At 40.9% G+C, this 19,467-nt stretch overlaps 1 protein-coding gene across 3 annotated transcripts in view; it reads right to left on the bottom strand.

Moving 5' to 3' along the window:
• Positions 1-19,467, bottom strand: part of LOC310689841 (eomesodermin-like) — a 155,186-nt gene that overhangs the window by 120,368 nt on the left and 15,351 nt on the right. The window contains exon 2 of one of the 3 annotated variants that reach the window (XM_083468172.1): positions 5,779-5,838. The exons of the other annotated variants lie outside the window; for them this stretch is intronic. The gene's annotated coding sequence lies outside the window, so the exon portion shown is untranslated. The remainder of the gene's footprint in view (positions 1-5,778; positions 5,839-19,467) is intronic. 3 annotated transcript variants of the gene reach the window in all.

Below are 19,467 nucleotides of genomic sequence, written 5' to 3' on the forward strand. Positions count from 1 at the left end.
TTTGTTTCAGGATGAGAACAGAAATCGTGCAGCGGCGGCACAAGGCCCTATGAGCTAAAGTGGTACCTCAGGTTGAGAACAGTTTCAGGTTAAGAATGGACGTCCAGAACAAATTAAGTTTTTAACCCGAGGTACCACTGTACTCAAGTTTGCCACCTGGTGGTGCTGCAGAGAAAGACACCCTAACAACCTCATTAACCATGGACTCCTCCAGATTGGTGGTTTTTTTAACAGGTGTATTCTGCAACACGACATGACACAAGAATAGCACATTAGTAGGGGATTTATAATAGACCGTCCAGTGCGGTGCTTTATTAGTTCTTCTGTGGTGTCCCCCCAAATTACCACATTATTGTTATCTAGAGGGGGAATCTTGTACCATAGTGCAACAAAAGTGGGACAAAAAGCCCAGTAAGATTTGTGGTATAAAACATTATAGGATTTCAGCAGGAAGCAGTTTGGAAATGAAGCAGTATGTCCTTCCTGAAACTTTGGCAGGCACAAACTATTGAAAGCAGTGTTGTGAATAATAATAATAATAATAATAATAATAATAATTATTATTATTATTATTATTATTATTATTATTATTCATCATTTATACCCCGCCCATCTGGCTGGGTTTTCCCAGCCACTCTGGGCGGCTTCCAACAAAATATTAAAATACAATAGTCCTTCAGATATTAAAAGCTTCCCTAAACAGGGCTGCCTTCAGATGTCTGCTAAAAGTCTGGTAGTTGCTTTTTCCTTTGACATCTGGTGGGAGGGTTTCCACAGGGCGGGCGCCACTACCAAAAAGGCCCTCTGCCTGGTTCCCTGTAACTTCGCTTCTTGCAATGAGGGAACCACCAGAAGGCCCTTGGAGCTGGACCTCAGTGTCTGGGTTGGACAATGGGGGTGGAGATGTTCCTTCAGGTATCCTGGGTCGAGGCTGTTTAGGGCTTTAAAGGTCAGCACCAACATTTTGAAATGTGCTCAGAAACCTAACCACCCCATCCTGAACACAAATCATCATGAATGCACAACATGAGTCCCCCATATTTAAAATTCAGAACAGTCCTCAGTTTCAGATGAAATTCAAAAAAACAACAACAATTAAATTCACCAGGATCTGAAACTATAGTTGTTCAAGTGTTAAAATTTGTATTCAGGTGATTTTTATTTACAAAATCAGACTTGCTGAATTCAGTGTTACACACGGTAACTCTACCAAGAATAAATGGCTCTGTAAACAGATGCCCCTTTATTGCCTTTTACATTTCATATGATTTGAACCTTTTTAATGCAGCCTACTTTCATATTCTTAAATAATTTCTTCTCCGTCTGAAAAGCAGTGCTTTATTTCATGCAATTAGATATCTTCGTTGTTATGGATAAACACCTACGGCTTGATTCATAAAGGAAAGGCTTACATGCGTGCAGTAAAATGCTGTACACACACCACATTGTTGTGAGGAATAGACCCTTGGGCATTTCCCTCTAGATTCACAATGAAACTTGGTTATGGAAGGGAATTGCATATGTGAGTCAAATGGGCTTGAGGCAGCAGCTCAGCTTTATCCAGGAAACATGAAAAGGCTTCAGGGAAACATCATCCCTTGGTGATCATAAAAGCAGCACTTGCCTGCTTCCATGTGGAATATCCTTAGAACCTTGTTCACAAGCTCAGAAAGAATGGAGAGGCAAAGCTGAGTGGTTCTGGTACCCAAAGGGATTTCGAAGACAGGGCTGCCAAACACAGGGGCCCAGATTCTTCAGCTAGATAAAACTGGGCATAAATGCAGGGGTTTGCAACCACATCCCTCAGAGGCCAGATTCAGGCTTTCAGAATAATCCACTCAAGTTACAATCCACAACTGACTGAAATCACTGGAAAATGGCCAAGCACGTTAAGGGGCAGCTATGAAATTCCAAAGCATTGGATACATTTCATATTAATAGTTTAATTTTACATAGGTTCATGAAGCACCGGCTGATCAAATCACACTGTTTAACCAGTCACATTCATTAGTTACAAATGAAACAAACATGGATTTTCAGTCATCTTTAAACCACAGAGTTGTCTTCTGTTCACACAAGACATTCCTCATTTTCTATTTTAGTGTTTATTATTTTAACTTAGATACTTAAAGTAAGGTGAAGCAGTGCATGTTATTACTTTTTATGAAACTTATTTAGGTTCTGTAGGAGAAGCTTTTTATTCCACAAAATATTCTCTGTCTTTAAGCCTGCAGCTGTATTTTTTGATTTCCACCCAGTTAGAGATAAGGGGAGGAAGGGGCTGCCCGCTAATTAGTTTTTAACACAGTTTCAGAATGCACTGTAAAAAAAGGCCCACATTAGAAAAAGTCTTATAATCACCTTGCTTTAGATTTTTTTTATTATGATGATGATCACCTTGTTTTAGCTTGTTATGATTATATTTTATATTGATTTTGAACTGTGAAGATTTCAAAATGCATCAGAAACATGATCTCTTCTCAACAAACTTATAATGAGTCATCAGCCCTATATCAAAGGTGATGTGAACTGAGGGTAACAGGACCTCACCAGGAACCAGTGAGGTGAAGTGGGGACTCAAGCTCAGCCATGGAGCACACTGGGTAACCATGGGGCAGAGTTAAGAACTGCTAGATGTGTGTGAAACATCTGCATGTGATGAACTGTAGGTTCTCAATGAAGTACCGGTAACTTCAGAATTGACCTTGCCTACCCAGGCTGGCCATTTTGTTCTGCTAGATAGGAAAAAGTATCAGAGAGCTTCCTGCACCAGTTAAGACTTGTTCGAGCAATGAAGGCTTTTTGAGCTTTGTATGCTCCTGTATTCTTTATTACATTTCAGTTTCTGATTTCTGGCTTGTTCTTAGAGCCTTCCTCCTGGTTCATCTTCCAGTTCTGACCTACAATACAATCCTCATTGTGTCTATTCAGAAGTAAGTCCTACTGAATCAAATAGGGTTTGCTTTCAGGTAAGCTGTGGGACTGTGCAGTCCCATGGACTGCAAGAAGTGCAAGAAGATCAAACCTCTCCATTCTTAAGGAAATCAGCCCTGAGTGCTCACTGGAAGGACAGATCCTGAAGCTGAGACTCCAATACTTTGGCCACCTCAGGAGAAGAGAAGACTCCCTGGAAAAGACCCTGATGTTGGGGAAGATGGAGGGCACAAGGAGAAGGGGACGACAGAGGACGAGATGGCTGGACAGTGTTCTCGAAGCTACCAGCATGAATTTGACCAAGATGCGGGAGGCAGTGGAAGACGTGCTCTGGTCCATGGGGTCACGAAGAGTCGGACACGAGTAAACGACTAAACAACAACAAGCTGTGTTAGGAATGAAGCCTTATTCTTTGGTGCTGATTACGGGTTTAACAAACTGCTGTCTATGACCCAGGCCAACACCCACTACTTTTTCTCAATATATGCCACCTTGAACTCATTGAACAAACATAAATATTTGTTTGCCTAAGCCTTCAGCTACCTAGTGAGTTTGCAGCTGAAACATTATTTAAGCCAAGACTCACAGATCACACTTAAGAGCTTCCACACTACAATAACACAAGTACTATAACTGCTTGGGATCCTACTGAACAAATTGTACCGGGTCAGAGTCCAAAGGGATACCTTTGTTTTGTACCTTGTTTTGTGTGAGAAAAATGAAACCAATCCAAAGATGTGGTTCTGCTTGCACAACCTCTTTCACAAGTGGAAGCATAATTTATGTGTAATAGCACAATGTGGACTTTTTGAACAGGTTCCTGCACAAGTGTTTATGGTGGTGGTAGCCAACCTAGTGCCCTCCAGATACTTGGGACTACAATTCCCATTGGCCCAGCCAGAATGGCCAACGGTGGGGGATGATGCGAAGGAAGAGAGGGGCAAGCATGTGAGCCCAAGGCTTCTTCAGCCTTGTTCTAGGTCATGCTCGTAATGCTAAACCATGGTTTAGTGTTGTATACAAATCAGCCTAATATAATGGGAAGTGCACACAATATTGCTTTTACTTTTTTTATTGGCCATGCATCTTACATTGGCACTTTTAAAATATTCTGAACATCATTTTTTATCTCCATGTTTATGCTATTAGGCCATTCTTCTCCATTATGTCTGATTATGAAAGGTGTATTCCATATTTCAGAACTCATTATTATCTCCCTGCTATCTATCCATCTGCTTATTTTAGCAACCTCTTCCTCACTGTTGGGTTTGGTATAGACTTCCCATCCCTTTGCCTACTGCTTTAAACTCTCCCCCATAGTTCTGTCTATCCTCTCAGTAAGTACATTTGTGACCCTTCTGTTCACATGGAAACTTTCCCACCTGTACAGCCACCATCTGTTTGAAAATGCCCCAGCAATCTGAAGGGGATGGAGAAAATTCTCCTCTACTGAACAAAAAAAGCTGATTGAAATCTTCCTGGGCTCCAAATATTTCATAACTATTCTCAAAAAATAAAATATTTTGATTACTGCAAGCATTTCCTACAAATATTTATCAGAACATCTACCAACTTGTTCCATCTTTCTGCAACTTAGATTCCTTAATTGTTATATTTTCACAACCTGGGTATTTTTTCCTTATGCTACATTATCTGCAGCTTGTTTTGCCTACTCCCCCCCCCCAGTTGCATGGATTCTTGTACTGTGCCTGCATGAATAATAAGGAGTAGCTATGGTTTAACTGCATTAGCCTACAAAGGAAAGACAACAAGGCAGATTTCACAATGCCACTGGTTATCTTATGCCTGGAGTATGCAAATCAGCTGTTTACTCCATTATCATTTCAAGGGTTTTATTAGTCACTGTCAAGTTATATGCTTAGCAACCTTTTTCAGCCGTGGGCCGGTCCACTGTCCCTCAGACCATGTGGTGGGCAGGACTATATTTTGAAAAAAATTATATGCCCCCCCGCCAAATAACCCAGAGATGCATTTTAAATAAAAGCACACATTCTACTCATGTAAAAACATGCTGATTCCTGGACCGTCCGCAGTCCAAATTGAGAAGGCGATTGGGCCGCATCTGGCGCCTGGGCCTTAGGTTGCCTATCCATGATCTATATCCACATAGAGATAAGCAGAACTGAGTTCAGTGTGGCTCACGCCCAGTTAAATAAGTATAGGATTACCTATTTTTTAAAAACCTCCAAAAATACATAACAAATCTGGCATGCACTGACCTTGATGGGTTCTAAAAACAGGTTCTGTCACTCAACCCTTCCCAAACCAGGAATATCAGTAAGACGCATGACAGAATCCCCACAGCTATTATTTTCATATAAATTTTGTAATACCGTATATTTTAAATATCTTAAATTTATATTGAATACATGTGGTTTTCAATTTGTACAAAGCTTAGGGTAAGTGTAACATACAGCAGAAGAGAAATGTTTTTATTCAAATAGAAATAAAAAATAAAATTGTGCAGAAAAGTATTTGAAATTTGCACACTTTGATGAGTTCTCAGATCTCAGAACTGAAACTGAGCAGCAAGAAGGAACTGCCCTACTGACAAAGCAGAGCAATGCCACCTTCTGCAGTTCCATGGACCTATACAAATGGGATAAAAGTCATCTCTGCACTATGAAATAAAGGTGTATTAAAGATATGAAGATAGTAAAGTACCATATATAACTGTCTATTGTTTAGTAGTTTCTGAATGCAGTGAAATAAATTATAATATAATTCAGTTTCTCTAACAATAAAAGAAGGGTCTCAAGTGCTTCAAGCGACATGAAGAGCTAGCAGCAAAGAAAATTGAAACATCACATGTATAGAACTTACTTTCAGATGTGAATGGAGAAGGATGGTGTATCTGTTTTCCCCCTTCTTCTTCTTCATAACCTAAGGTGGGGGGAATGGGAGTTGTTATTTCAGACCATGAAGAAAAAACTCAGCAATTCAAAACAAACAAGAATTGCCACACACATATATAAAAATTATCCTTAAATTCATAATGCTGAAGAAAAAGGCTGTGAGGTTTTTTGTTTTTCATTTTACTTTATAATATTTGAAACGGTGCATTGGAGATTGTAGAACATCAAACATCTGAAATGTGAGATCGGCAAAGGGATCTATGTGGTTTTTGTAAGTGGTCCTTGCTATTGTGATGTGCGAGGTAAGAGAGCTGCAGCTTTGTTTATCTGGCCCCCGCACAATATTGTCAGGATGCATTTCCATTTTCCAAGTGACTGCTGCCACTGTGCCACAATCTGTGCTTATTTCTCAAGCAGCTAAACCCTTTGACACTGTGGTTTTTAATTAAAATTACATTAAAGTTAATCAGCCAGAAAGAGGTTTCTGTAGAAGGCAGGTTTGATTGCAACCTGCAAAGGGCATCGAGGCTGCCAACTCGCTAAAGATGTGGCGGCAGATGCCAAGCTGTTTGTGCAAGCCCAACCCTAGTTACCAAGATGCTGGAAGAGGTCACTTCTGTTTTCACCTTTTTTGAACAACTGTCACACAACGGGTTCTGCCTAAGAAATGTTGACCATGCCATGTGAACCGAAACAGAGGCCAAGAGACTAGTAGTCATCTTCTCTTTCTTTGTTAAATGGGTTGTTTTTCCTTTGTTAATGGGCTGACTAGAAGAAGAAAAAGATTGAAACTAATGCTTAGGAAGAGGTGAAGAACCTGAAGCCTTCCAGATGCTATTGTACTATAGTTCCCATCATCCTTGACCATTGGCCATGATTTGGAGCGGAAGGGACGGGAGTCCATCTGGAGAGCCATGGCTTCCCTATCTCTGATCTGTGAAAAATATCTAGTGTGGTTGAAGGGTTAGAGAGTGCTAGACTAGATTCATGGAAATCTAGGTTCAAATCCTCACTCAGCCATAAAATACACTGCGGTCCTATCTCTGCACTATATATTTAAAGCACTATCATACTACTTTAAACAGGATGACTTCCCCCAAAGAAGTGTAGTGTGTTACGAATGCTGCGAGTTCTTAGGAGACCCATATCCCCCCCCCCACACAAAAACTTCAGTTCCCAGTGTAGTTTAACAACCAGTCCCTCTTCCCAAAGAACTCTGGAAATTCTAACTGTGATGGGAATAGGGGTCTCCTAACAACTCAGAGCATCCTTAGCAAACTACAGTTCACAGGATTATTTTGAGGAAAGCCATGACTGAGTAAAGTGCTTATGATACTACTTTAAATGTATAGTGCAGATGGGGCCTAAGAGACCTTGAACTGGCTACTTTTTCTCCATCTAACCTCCCTCACTGGATAGATGTGAGTATAAAAGGGGAAATCATGTATGCTACTTCCTTGCAGAAGAGCAAAAGAGAAGATAAATGTGTAAATAAAGTACACTGTATGTACTTTAGATATTATGCATCTGTTTATGCCACATTTTCTGTGTTTGTGTGTGCGCGCGCATGAGCACCATAAAGTATCTACAGTGGTGCCCCGCAAGACGAATGCCTCGCAAGACGGAAAACCCGCTAGACGAAAGGGTTTTCCGTTTTTGAGCTGCTTCGCAAGACAATTTTCTCTATGGGCTTGCTTTGCAAGACGAAAACGTCTTGCAAGTGTTCCGATTTTTTCCCGCTCCCCCCTCCTTTTTCTAAGCCGCTAATAGCCTTTTAGCCGCTAATCCGCTAATCCTTTAATAGCCGCTAAGCCTTTAATAGCTGCTAAACCGCTAATAGCGCTAATCCGCTAATAGGGTTGCTTCGCAAGACGAAAAAAACGCTAGACGAAGAGACTCGCGGAACGGATTAATTTCGTCTTGCGAGGCACCACTGTAATCATGAAATTTCCAGTGGAGTAACATTAAATAATGCAAAGGTAATATCACTCCACAATAGCAGAGGCATTTTATTTGTAATTAAAGAGGTATGTGGCATGGGTTTGGTTGCCTCTTGAGGTATCATCATCAACCTCGGAGTGAGGGCTCCCAATGTGCAGGTGGTGGACTCTGTCATCATTTGGATGCCAGCCACTATTTTGAATCAAGATGGTGGACTGAAACATCATTTTGGCATGACCCATTTTGGTGTGATGGGTCCAAACTCACAAATGACAGCATTCGCTTAAAAAACACAGCATTTTGGGGTCTCTAAAAACTCCCAGGCAGCTCTGGGCACTGCCCACTAGCATCAGATAAAGTCTTCAGTCATAAATCCATATCGGATTATGGGTTTATTATTGATTTATTTTACTGTCTAAACTAGTCTAACTGGATGCCAGTCAAGGTGTAATCATTGCTCCCTTTTTTGAATACCAGCTCCCCGGAATTGGGCTCTCAGTGGTTTACTAACATCTCAGGAATATTGGGAAATGCTTGGTTAAAAAAGTTTAAATTTTAACTTTGTGACTGCTGGTATTTTCTGCCATATTTTCGCACCAAATGTTTCTTTAAATTCTCCTCCCTACCCACCTGATGTGAAAGATCAGCTGCCCTGCTGCCCTTGAAAAAATATTGTGGTTAGCCTTTCCAATGCCCCCTGAATTTGTGCATGAAACAAAGAAGCACTTGGATTGGCTTATCTATTGTACTTCCTACATCACTATTGATTAGGTAACATGGAAGTCTATGGTACCAGATGTGACTGTCAAAACACTTGGCCACTGTACTCAATGGGTTAACTGATGACATGCAATGTACTTAATCTGGCGAAAGCATTTCAAGGTTGGATAATACTTCCCCTCAGATTACCACTTGGTCAATTAGCAACCTTTAGGATAGAGCCGTGTCCGTGTATCCTTTTCTTATCCTGTCAGCTTTCCTTAGCCATTCACCAGTAAAATGGGCCTGCAACTAAAACCGTTTTCTCCCCCCTTCCCCCAGCTAGGGTAGCTGAAAGACCAGTTCCTTATCCCTCACAGAAACTTTCCTGTCGGCAATGAAACAGCAGTTATGTCACACCAGCTCAAAAGGCAAATGCGAAGGGACTGCTCAAGTATAAGATGCTGTCTGGTGAAAAAGAGAGAGATGGGGGTAGCTCATTTGACAGAGCTGTTCACACTTTTCCTGCACAGCTGGGAGACATTAGCTTGATTTCCCAAGATTGGTGTGTTTTCTAGCACGGTGAACTAAAAGCAAAAATAAAATTAGAAAAAACAGCACTTATATATACAGAGAGAGAGAGAGAGAGAAAGAGAGAGAGAGAGAGAGAGAGGCGGACAGAGAAAGAGAACTGAGTATTTTGTGAGATATATTTACCTTATGAAGTTTTAAAAATCCTGTTTACAGTACAGTGGTACCTTGGGTTACAGACGCTTCAGGTTACAGATGCTTCAGGTTACAGACTCCGCTAACCCAGAAATAGTACCTCAGGTTAAGAACTTTGTTTCAGGATGAGAACAGGAATCGCATGGCAGTGGCGTGGCGGTGGCAGGAGGCCCCATTAGCTAAAGTGGTACCTCAGGTTAAGAACAATTTCAGGTTAAGAACAGACCTCCAGAATGAATTAAATTCTTAACCCGAGGTACCAATGTATATTCCAGCAACCACCCACTTCTGCCTTTAGATTAAGGATTGCATTCAACTAATTTTGACTCAAAGCAGAGCCAGAGGAACCAGTGGAAATAATGGCCAGGACTAATTTCATATCACAGTGAACAGGAGATGAGCAAGTAACAGCATCCTACTACTGTTGAGGTGTGGCAGCATGACTCTGGACTGCAAGGACCAAGCTGGTTTTGATCAATGCATATGGCTAGATTCCTGTATACAGTATATATTTTTAGCAATGTTGCTAAGCTATTGAATTTTCAAAATTAGGCACACTCAGCGTCACATGGCAAAACTGTTCCTGAACTGTGTATCATTTGAGAGCACAGATGAGGGAAATCACATGATTCAATATTTTGCCTTATAAAAATATTCCTTACACGTAGAAAATGAAATGTCAAGGGAGAGCGATTCAATTTTGACCTTCTCCCTGACCATGTTTTTATAAAACACATTCAAAAAGTATTAAAGCTATTTCAAATTTTCTTTGATAGATGCCCTCCTCCAAATATGAAATAACACATTTATGATGTAATGAAATTTTTGTACATATCAGGCCTAATCATCTTCTGCAAGGCAGAACAATCTGTCCATCAGTATGTAGCCCCATGAAAGAGGACAAGGAGACCTGGAGTGGAGTTTAAATGATGTTCACCAGTCTGTCCCTGCCTTTTCTCCAGCAATGAATTTTTGACACAAGGAATCAGAGGATGGTAATATGAGCCATTAAAAACAATAGGAATATGGTCACACCCAAGTGGAACAGTTTCATAAAACCTTCTCCTATTATTTATATAATAAAAGATGAGTGAAAATAAGATTAACTGTAGTTTCCTTCTTTATGACATGATATATTTTTCTAGCCTTACGAGCAAACACCTAAACACATTTTTGTTTAATCCAAACCTATGCAGGTAAAGAAATGAACAAATGAGGTCATCATGCATCAGCAGTTTCTGACATGTTTTCAGTTCTTTCCTTGAAAATTCAACTGCTCATTAATTTCGCCATTCTGCAGTATTATATGATGATGACTCAATGTGTGATTATAGGTGCAAAATGCTCTACAAGGGCATGGGGAGTCTTGTTGACTTGATATATTTAACCGTGATACTCATTTTAAGTCTAAATAGTCAAATAGTCTCCTAATTCAGGCTGTGTTCTGAGGGACTGCTATTTCTCTCTCTGCTTTTGAGTTTCCTTTTCTTTATGGTCATCTTTCAACAGTTCCTAGAAATATAGATATATAAGAGAAGTGAAGATTATCACCAGAATATATTAAAAGCATGGTAGATATGGCAATCAGTCTATCTGCTAGTCATGGTGACTCTGCTCTGCCTTCACGGTCACAGGCGGCAATGCTTCTGAATACCAGTTGATGTAAACCACAGGAAGGGAGAGTGTTCTTGTCTTTGGGTCCTCCTTGTGGGTTTCCTACAAGAATCTAGTTAGTTACTGTGACAACAGGATGCTGGTCTAGATGGAACACTAGCTGATCCAACAGGTAATTACCAATCGGTGAGCTTGACCTCGAGACCAGGAAAGACCCTAGAGCACTTAGAAAATGCTGTTATTTCTAAGACCCAGCATGGGATTGTCAAAAACAAGTCATGGTAGGGGAATCTCATTTGTTTTTGTTTTCTTGATAGAGTTAAAAGCCTGGTGGATCAAGGGAATGGTGCAGACGTAGTTTATCTTGATTTCAGGAAGGCTTTTGACAAAGTTTCCCATTACATTCATGCAGAGAAGCTGGTAAAATGTGGGCTGGATGAGGTAACTGTTAGGGGCATTTGTAGCTGGTTGACTGATGAAACTCAAAGAGTGCTCACTAATGGTTCCTTGTCATCCTGGGAAAATGTGATAAGTGGGGTGCTGAAGGGTTCTGTCCTGGGCTGGTTGTTTTTCAGTGACTTGGATGAAGGTATTGAGGGGATGCTCATCAAATTTGCTGATGACACCATACTGGGAGGGGTAGCTAATGCTGCAAAAACAGAATCAGGATTCAATATGACCTTAACAGATTGGTGAACTGGGAATGGGTGTAGCCAAGCGGGGGGGTGGGGAGGCAGATGCCACCGCCCAATTAAGTAAAACATTAGAAATACTTAACTAACTGATCTATCACATAGGTTCTACCCCCACAACAAAGTCCTGCCCCCCCAACAAAAATCCTGGCTACACCCATGGAACTGGGCTGCAACTAACAAAATGAATTTCAATAGGGACAAATGTAAGGTTCTACATTTAGGCAGGTCCCACCTGTGAAATAATGCCCCCCCCCCCCAAACCACACTTTTGATTATGAGCAGAATGGATGGTATCACCATCACAGGGCAAATGAAGCCTGATCCCATACATTTCTGATCTAAGGACAGGGCTTCTGGGTTAGGCAGCCTATCTTTCATGGAGGGTTAAGCCCTATAAGCGTTCCTTTTACAAATGAAGTTTGAGGGGAGGTATCAGGAGGCCAAACATGCAAAAAATCTGTTATAACAATAATAAAAAGTATACAGAACCTGGCCATTAGCCTTATTGGTGTATTTCAAAAGATATATATGTGAACAAAGACATATATAATACATCAATGATACATTCCTGCTTTTTCAGGGGTCAGCAAACTTTTTCAGCAGGGGGCCAGTCCACTGTCCCTCAGACCTTGTGGGGGGCCAGACTATATTTTTTTGGGGGGGATGAATGAATTTGTATGCCCCACAAATAACTCAGAGATGCATTTTAAATAAAAGGACACATTCTACTCATGTAAAAACACGCTGATTTCCGGACAGTCCGCGAGCCAGATTTAGAAGGCAATTGGGCCGGATCCGGCCCCCAGACCTTAGTTTGCCTACCCATGTTTTAAACCTTCATGCTGTTTGTTGAAAACTGGCATTTGTTGTATTAAAAGTAAGTACAGAACAGAGCGATCTTGCCACATTAATGACAATGGTGATCATAGCACAGGAAATAGACTTAAATGAAAGGACAATGAAAGTCCCTCTCTTACTCTCTGAATCAATACAGACAGTAATCCAGGTCTATATCTTTCATATTAGCTGAGAGCTCTGCATGTGATGACCCAGACCTGAACCCTGTTCTCTGCAATCCATACGTATCATTTACTCCACACACAAATTGGTTCATGGACTTGCACATAGAGGCGTGACTCATCTCATAATGCTCAATCACAGCAGGAGAAGAGATAGGAGAAGAAAACAGAGGGATTGGGGGACGGGGGGGGGAGAGAGAGAGAGAGAGAGATCCCTTGTGGCACAGCCACTTTGATGGCCAAGTAGAGACATCTTCACTTCTCCTTCACAGAACAGTAGACACATTGCAACTGACTATGTTTCAGGGTTGCAATTAAAATGGTTTGGTAGGACTGTTATCCTTGCACTGATCCCAGGAAACAAAAGCTACAAAAAGGTAGTAGGGTTGTTGTTGTTTTAAGGCCCTACAGGTAAAGTGCACCGGCTATCTTTTCCAGGATTAACTTGTTAAGGCGCCAGTGTAATGTCCTATTGATGTTCCCATTGATCCTAGCCAGCATGGCCAACGGACTGGGATGATGGGAATTGGAGCCAACAACATCTGGAAAACACCACACTGGCTACCCCTCTGTTAATGTATACAATATTTCTACTTCAGAAAGTCAGGCAGAGGTTGGTCATGCGTCTTGCCTTTGGGACAGTCCTCTGTTTGAAGGGTTATCAGCAGACTATCTGAAAGAGTCCTCTATTTTAAGTGCTGCCAAGTAGAAGTCTTTTTTTTTTTAAAAAAAGAAAAGATTAGGAATTGTAAGAAGGGTGAGCAGGTGCCTGGAACAAACAGTTAGCAAGCCACATGCTCCAAGTATTGTATTGTATTATATGCAGTTTTTCAGCTTAATTGCTTCTTATGTCAACTGTATTTATTATTTTGTAAACTGCTTTGAGACTTGTATAAAGCAGTATGTCTGTGTGTGTTAAGCTAGCTAGCTAGCTAGACATAAAAGCCTTCCTCCCTATCATGAGATGCTGTAAATTTCTATTTTAAAATGACATCTAAATTTGCATCTATTCACATAAATTGGTTTACGCAATTTTAATATGAAATTTTGTCCTCTTTTCATTTTGTAATGCATAATTTGCTGCCTTAGACAGAAGTCTTCAACATGAAAACCTATAGCTGTTTCCAAAATCATCTTTATATTTTTTACTGTGACTTTCTTGAAAGCACAGGTCTCAGGATGCAAAAGAAATTCAAATGGTCAATTTTGATTATAGCTGGATGTGACAAAATAATTTTAAAAGAAGAAAAAAAGCTATGTTTTCCTTTGTTGAGGAACTCTAGTCTCGTAACCACACACTCCATGACAAAATAGAAAGGCAGCCAATATACAGGAAACTAGTTTCAAGCCCTTATTTACACACTACCTTAATACACACCCACCCTGCACCTTAGTCAACTAATTAAGTAAATTATCAGGACTAAGTACAGTAGCCTTATTGTTTCATATTGCAATCACTAAATATGCAATTTTTGCGTGTTAAGGTATCAAAACAAGGTTATAGATCAGTTTTATGTTTCTTTAAAAAGGGAAAAGCTAGAAAGGAGGGAAATAATTGATTTTATCTGTCATCATACTTAACGTCCCCAAGGAATGGATTTGGTGATATCAATATAAATTCACAGCACTTGGCTTCCCCTGTACTGACTCTTAATTTCATGTCTGAACATGGCTTTCCCCAAGCGATTGCTTGATTAAAGTGCTGTGGCTTATAATTATAATTTATAACTCATTTAACAGACAATATTAGTTAATCCCTAAGAATGTGATGGGAATCTATGAAGACCGCGTCCACAATGTACCATCCATCCAGCACTGCTGCATTTCTCAGGCAGCCTTGCTGAAATGAATCAGATGTTTATGATGTTTAGTGGATTATTCCCATGCTATACCATCACCACAGAGATATAGGAAGCTTCTTTATCTTGAGTCAGACCATTGATTCATCTAGCCCAGTAATGTCTATACTAGCAGGCAAGCAGCCCTTCAAGGTTTTGGATGGAAGTCTTTCCCAGCCCTGCCTGGAGATGTCACAAACTGAACCTGGGACTTTCTGCATTTTCTACCCTTGTGGATAGCCCCAGGCACTCTTAGGCCTTAACCAGACAGATAGGTTTTGGAGAGTTAGGCCCACATTAAAAGTGTTTCAATGCTTATCTATCATTACCATTATTGAATTTTATGAACACCACATACAAATCAGATACAGTGGTACCTTGGCTTATGAACTTAATTCGTTCCGGAAGTCCGTTCTTAAACCAAAACCATTCTTAAATCGAGGCGTGTTTTCCCTAATGAGGCCTCCCACCACCAGTGCCCTTCCACCATTCGGATTCTGTTCTTAGACCGAGGTAAAGTTCTCAAACCCACACACTATTTCCGGTTTTGCGGAGTGTGTAAACCGAATCATTCTTAAACCGGACTGTTCTTAAACAAGGTACCACTGTACTCCCAATGGTCTACAGTAGCGGATCATTAACCTTTTTAGGACTGGTGATTTCTAATTTTAATTTGTAGGGAAGATACACATTAGCTAGCGGACGTTAGGGGAACACTGGCTTAAAGACACTAATACATAACAAAGATTGTCATTAACTTTAGGCTGGGTTGTTCTTTTTATTTAAGTCCGTTACTTTATTTCAAAAGTTCTGAAACATCACATTGTTTTAATTAGCTACTGAGAGACAACAAAATTTGTATTTCTGACAAGGAAGACACTTTAAGGGCACTGGAAAGAAACCACATTTGTTTTCTGAGAGTCTCATGAAATTGATATCACACTGTCATTTAAAGCTATCTCAGCCTCCTACTGCAAAGCAAGCAAACAGATTTGATTTTGGTCCATTTTAAAGTGCATTGTTTTATGACAAATTTCGAAGCCGAAGTGGTAAAATAATGTGTAATTTATATGAGACACTGTTTTTTTAATTAATGCTTTATTTTAAAAGGTAAAGGTAAAGGACCTTGACAGTTAAGTCCAGTTGTGAACGACTCTGGGGTTGTGGTGCTCATTCCGCTTTTCTGGCTGAGGGAACTGACGTTTGTCCACAGACAGTTTTTCCGAGTCATATGACCAGCATGACTAAGCTGCTTCTGGCGAAACCAGAGCAGTGCACGGAAACACCGTTTACCTTCCTGCTGGAGTGGTACCTATTTATCTACTTGCACTTTGCTGTGCTTTCGAACTGCTAGATTGGCAGGAGCAGGGACCGAGCAATGGGAGCTCACCATGTCACAGGGATTGGAACCGCCTACCTTCTGATCGGCAAGCCCTAGGCTCAGTGGTTTAGACCACAGCGCCACCTGCGTCCCCACGGATTATTAAAGTTATTTGCAAATGCTCCCACATGATGGCATTGCATATGGAATTGTAATGATAAATAATGGTTAGATCTGAGTAGATAGGCAAGTGTCAAAGGCAAACTTCCCTTCTTCCTTTGGTTTTGCCCCCGTTTTTCTTTCTGTTTACTCCTCCCCTTAGTGTTCTTTGTCTGGGACCTGCCATCTTTCATTCCATTGGCTTTCTATCTGTTACTTCCTCTGCCCTCTTCCTTCAGGCCTCTGCCACCTCGACTCCCCTTGGATGTTTTTTGTTGTTTTAAGATCTGTGTTATCAAAGTGGTGCCTGATGACTCCCTAAGAACAGAAAGCCACAAATTAATGCAACTGTGCTCAACCCACTTCTCTGAGAAGTTTGAGGGTTCAGAACTTAGCCAGGTTTGCTTTTCTTTTGATGGAATCACTGGAGGCTTATTGGTGTTTTGTAATATTTGCCTTCATTTGCAAATACTTTGGTTGAACTTTAGGTGGAAAACACTTCAAAGCCCACTGCCCCTAAACCAGGTCTGCAGGGAGACAGCTGGCACCCCAAATTGCTGATATCTCATAGAGTCCAAAAGTCAGCTCTCTGTGACTTTATCGGGCTCTCTCAAATTGCTGTTTGTCTTCACACATGGCAACTAGATCACAGCAGGTGTGAGGTATCTCTCTTTCAGGCATTTCCCAAGGCACTTAAGCCCTGTGTGCACATTATAGCTCCTGTATTGATGGACATGGGACAGGGAGTGGGACTTTACCCAGCAGTTCGGCCCTCTAACACCCACCCTATCTGTAAGGAGGTGCCTTTGCTCATATAGTTATGCACACAAAGGTTTCCATGGGAACTGGAGCCCAGTTCCGGATCCCATGAAAGCCTTCATGCAAAGGCTCCTTGCCTACAGACATTTTTACGCTATACATGCAGACATCAGGGGAGGTGGGCTTTTATTATTATTATTATTATTATTATTATTATTATTATTAATTGGATTTATATACGGCCCTATACCCAGGGGTCTCAGGGTGGTTCACAGAATAAAATCAAAATATTAAACCACAAAATACGGTACCTAATAAGAATAAAAACAACAACCCAATAGCCCCCACCCACCCACACAAAAACACCACATTTTAAAAGGGCATAGGATGTTAATTGGATCAATCAAAGGCCTGGTTAAAAAGGAACGTTTTTGCCTGGTGCCTAAAGGTGTGTAATGAAGGTGCCAGGCAAACTTCCCTGGGGAGAGTGTTCCACAGACAGAGTCACTGCAGAGAAGGCCCGTTCTCATGTGGGTTTTTTTTATTTAAAAAAAGTCTCCAGTAGTACCAATGGAGGTTTCCTTTGAAATGCAGCCAGCAGTTTTGGGTGGGGGGATAATTTTATCAGGACTATGGGTAAAAGGGAAATAATTAAACTTTATCCTTCCCCTTCCCATCCCCAAGGCTGCTCAAGATCTCGCTCATCTATGCCCCACCAAACAGAGCTATAAAGATGCATACAGGAGAAAATGAATATTGATTGCATTCACACAATTAACATAATGTCTAATTTGGTTGTTAGTTGTTGACCAAGTAGATTATAGCATCTAGCCTGCCCAAGCCAGTCAAATAGTTTGCAAGGTACATGTGGTTTCACATGCAAGGGGGGGGGGGACATGGTCAGGGCAGCTGGGTGCTTAGCATGCAGGTAGGTCACTACAACTAATTCTACCCATCTTCAACCAAGCATCCTTCCTGCTCAATAGCAGCAGAGCTCACAATGGATGGCAGACATCAAAATAGCACAGAGCTATAAAAGATTCCCCCCCCCCCCTTCTTCCTCCTTTTATCTCGTTTCCCTTTCAGATTTGTTTTTCCCCTTTTCTTTCATGCCCTACAAGAGCAGCATTAAATGCTGAATCAGACAATGCGTGAGGACAAAGTCCTTCTCGGATAATTAGACTGAGCCTCAAATATCTGGCCTGTACACATCTTTGTATACCAAGTGGATCCGAGCCCCCAGTGATTCAGGGCCAAGGGTCGGAGCAGCAGTCTGTAAGAGGAGACTGCGTGTGACTCTTCTTGCTGAAACTGTACATCTCTAGTGCATATTTCATCCATGTTTCAAGGTCGCCAAAGAGATCAGAGGTCCAAACCACTTAGAACTTCTCCATGCATAGAGTGATAGGAGCCGGCCAGCTGTCATAATTATAAATTTAAGCAGACCTACTGATGGTGCCTGCCTCTATAATGGATTCAAAGACATGAATAAAACTCCTTAATTTTCAAGTATTTCTTTTTTTAAAATTAATATTTGAAAAGGGGAGAAAGTAGCTTGTTAAGAAATAAGATTTCTAAGGTTGCAGCTCTTGCATTGAGGGATACAGCTTGGTGGCCTCTCTTATTATAAATGTTCTAGTACCCATCTGATGCCCACTTATTTATGGATTTTAGACTAAAAGCTCTTTTTTTGCCAGTTTTCTTCACAAGCACTTATCTCAACATCCTCATTAGATGGTTTTTCTCTTTTCTTTTTTTCCAGGGCCTATCCATGCCCTCGGTACTTCTTTTTGTTCCATTCTGCAAAAGAAATGGCTTTAAATGATCACTCTCCACCAGTTCCAACTTTTCCCCCCTTTGTAATTAGCTTTATTTGAAGGCCAGGAAAGTAAAAGGACCAGAAGGATTTTTTCTCTCTTTTCTAAAACCCTCAGCGTTGAACAAAAGAGATGATGTTCTTTACTTCAGCCATATGATGTATGAAGCATGTGCAGAGTGGGTCAGCGTGTCTCCGCTTTGAAAATTAGTTTTTAAAAAGTCTGGTCCTAATAAAGTCTGCATAAGATGTAAATGGCAATGTGAGAAACTTCCCTTGGATCAGAAACGAGAATTTGAACCACTATAAGTCATCATCCTCGCCACCATCTATGGAAAGCTACCTAAGTTAATGAATTCGAAGAGAAGGATATGCCTCAAAAAAGAGCAAAATATAGGAATAGATTACCGGTATCTTATAAACTATCTTCATTAAATCATTAAACACTGTGCTTGTTTATCCTCCCTTTCTTGGAGATGAAGAAAAGCAGTGCCTGGACTGACAAAAGTCACAGGGACGTGCTTCCTAAGCACTTTTCTAAGCAATAGTGCCTTATGAATGTGGTGGGTGGGAGCAAGCCACAAGTGGGAATCGGTTTCATAGAGGGTCTATATCAGGAGTGGCAGTGCTGACTATGGCTGATGGGATTTGCAATCCAACAAGATCTGGAGGGCCACAGGCCCCTATGGCCATGGAATACACATAAATGGAAAATAAATAGAGGAATTGAGGGCCCTTATGAAATTAAGCTCCTTTGGAATGGATGTCCATTTACTTACCCATGACATGTTCTTTGCTATCACTTGTGGGTATGCTAGCTTAATTCCCCTCTCCCTGATAACATTTGTGTAACTCCTCCTAATAAAGTGTCTTCATGTACAATCTTTGTCCTCATAATATGTAAACATATTTGTTGTACACAATCTACAAGTCTTTTCTTCAGGTGGGCATAATATTCTACATCTTATTTTGTTGTTGTTGTTTAGTCGTTTAGCCGTGTCTGACTGTTCGTGACCCCATGGACCAGAGAACGCCAGGCACTCCTGTCTTCCACTGCCTCCCGCAGTTTG

The sequence above is a fragment of the Podarcis liolepis genome, assembly GCF_965112155.1.
Source record: "Podarcis liolepis genome assembly, chromosome: 12".
NCBI classification, from domain to species: domain Eukaryota; kingdom Metazoa; phylum Chordata; class Lepidosauria; order Squamata; family Lacertidae; genus Podarcis; species Podarcis liolepis.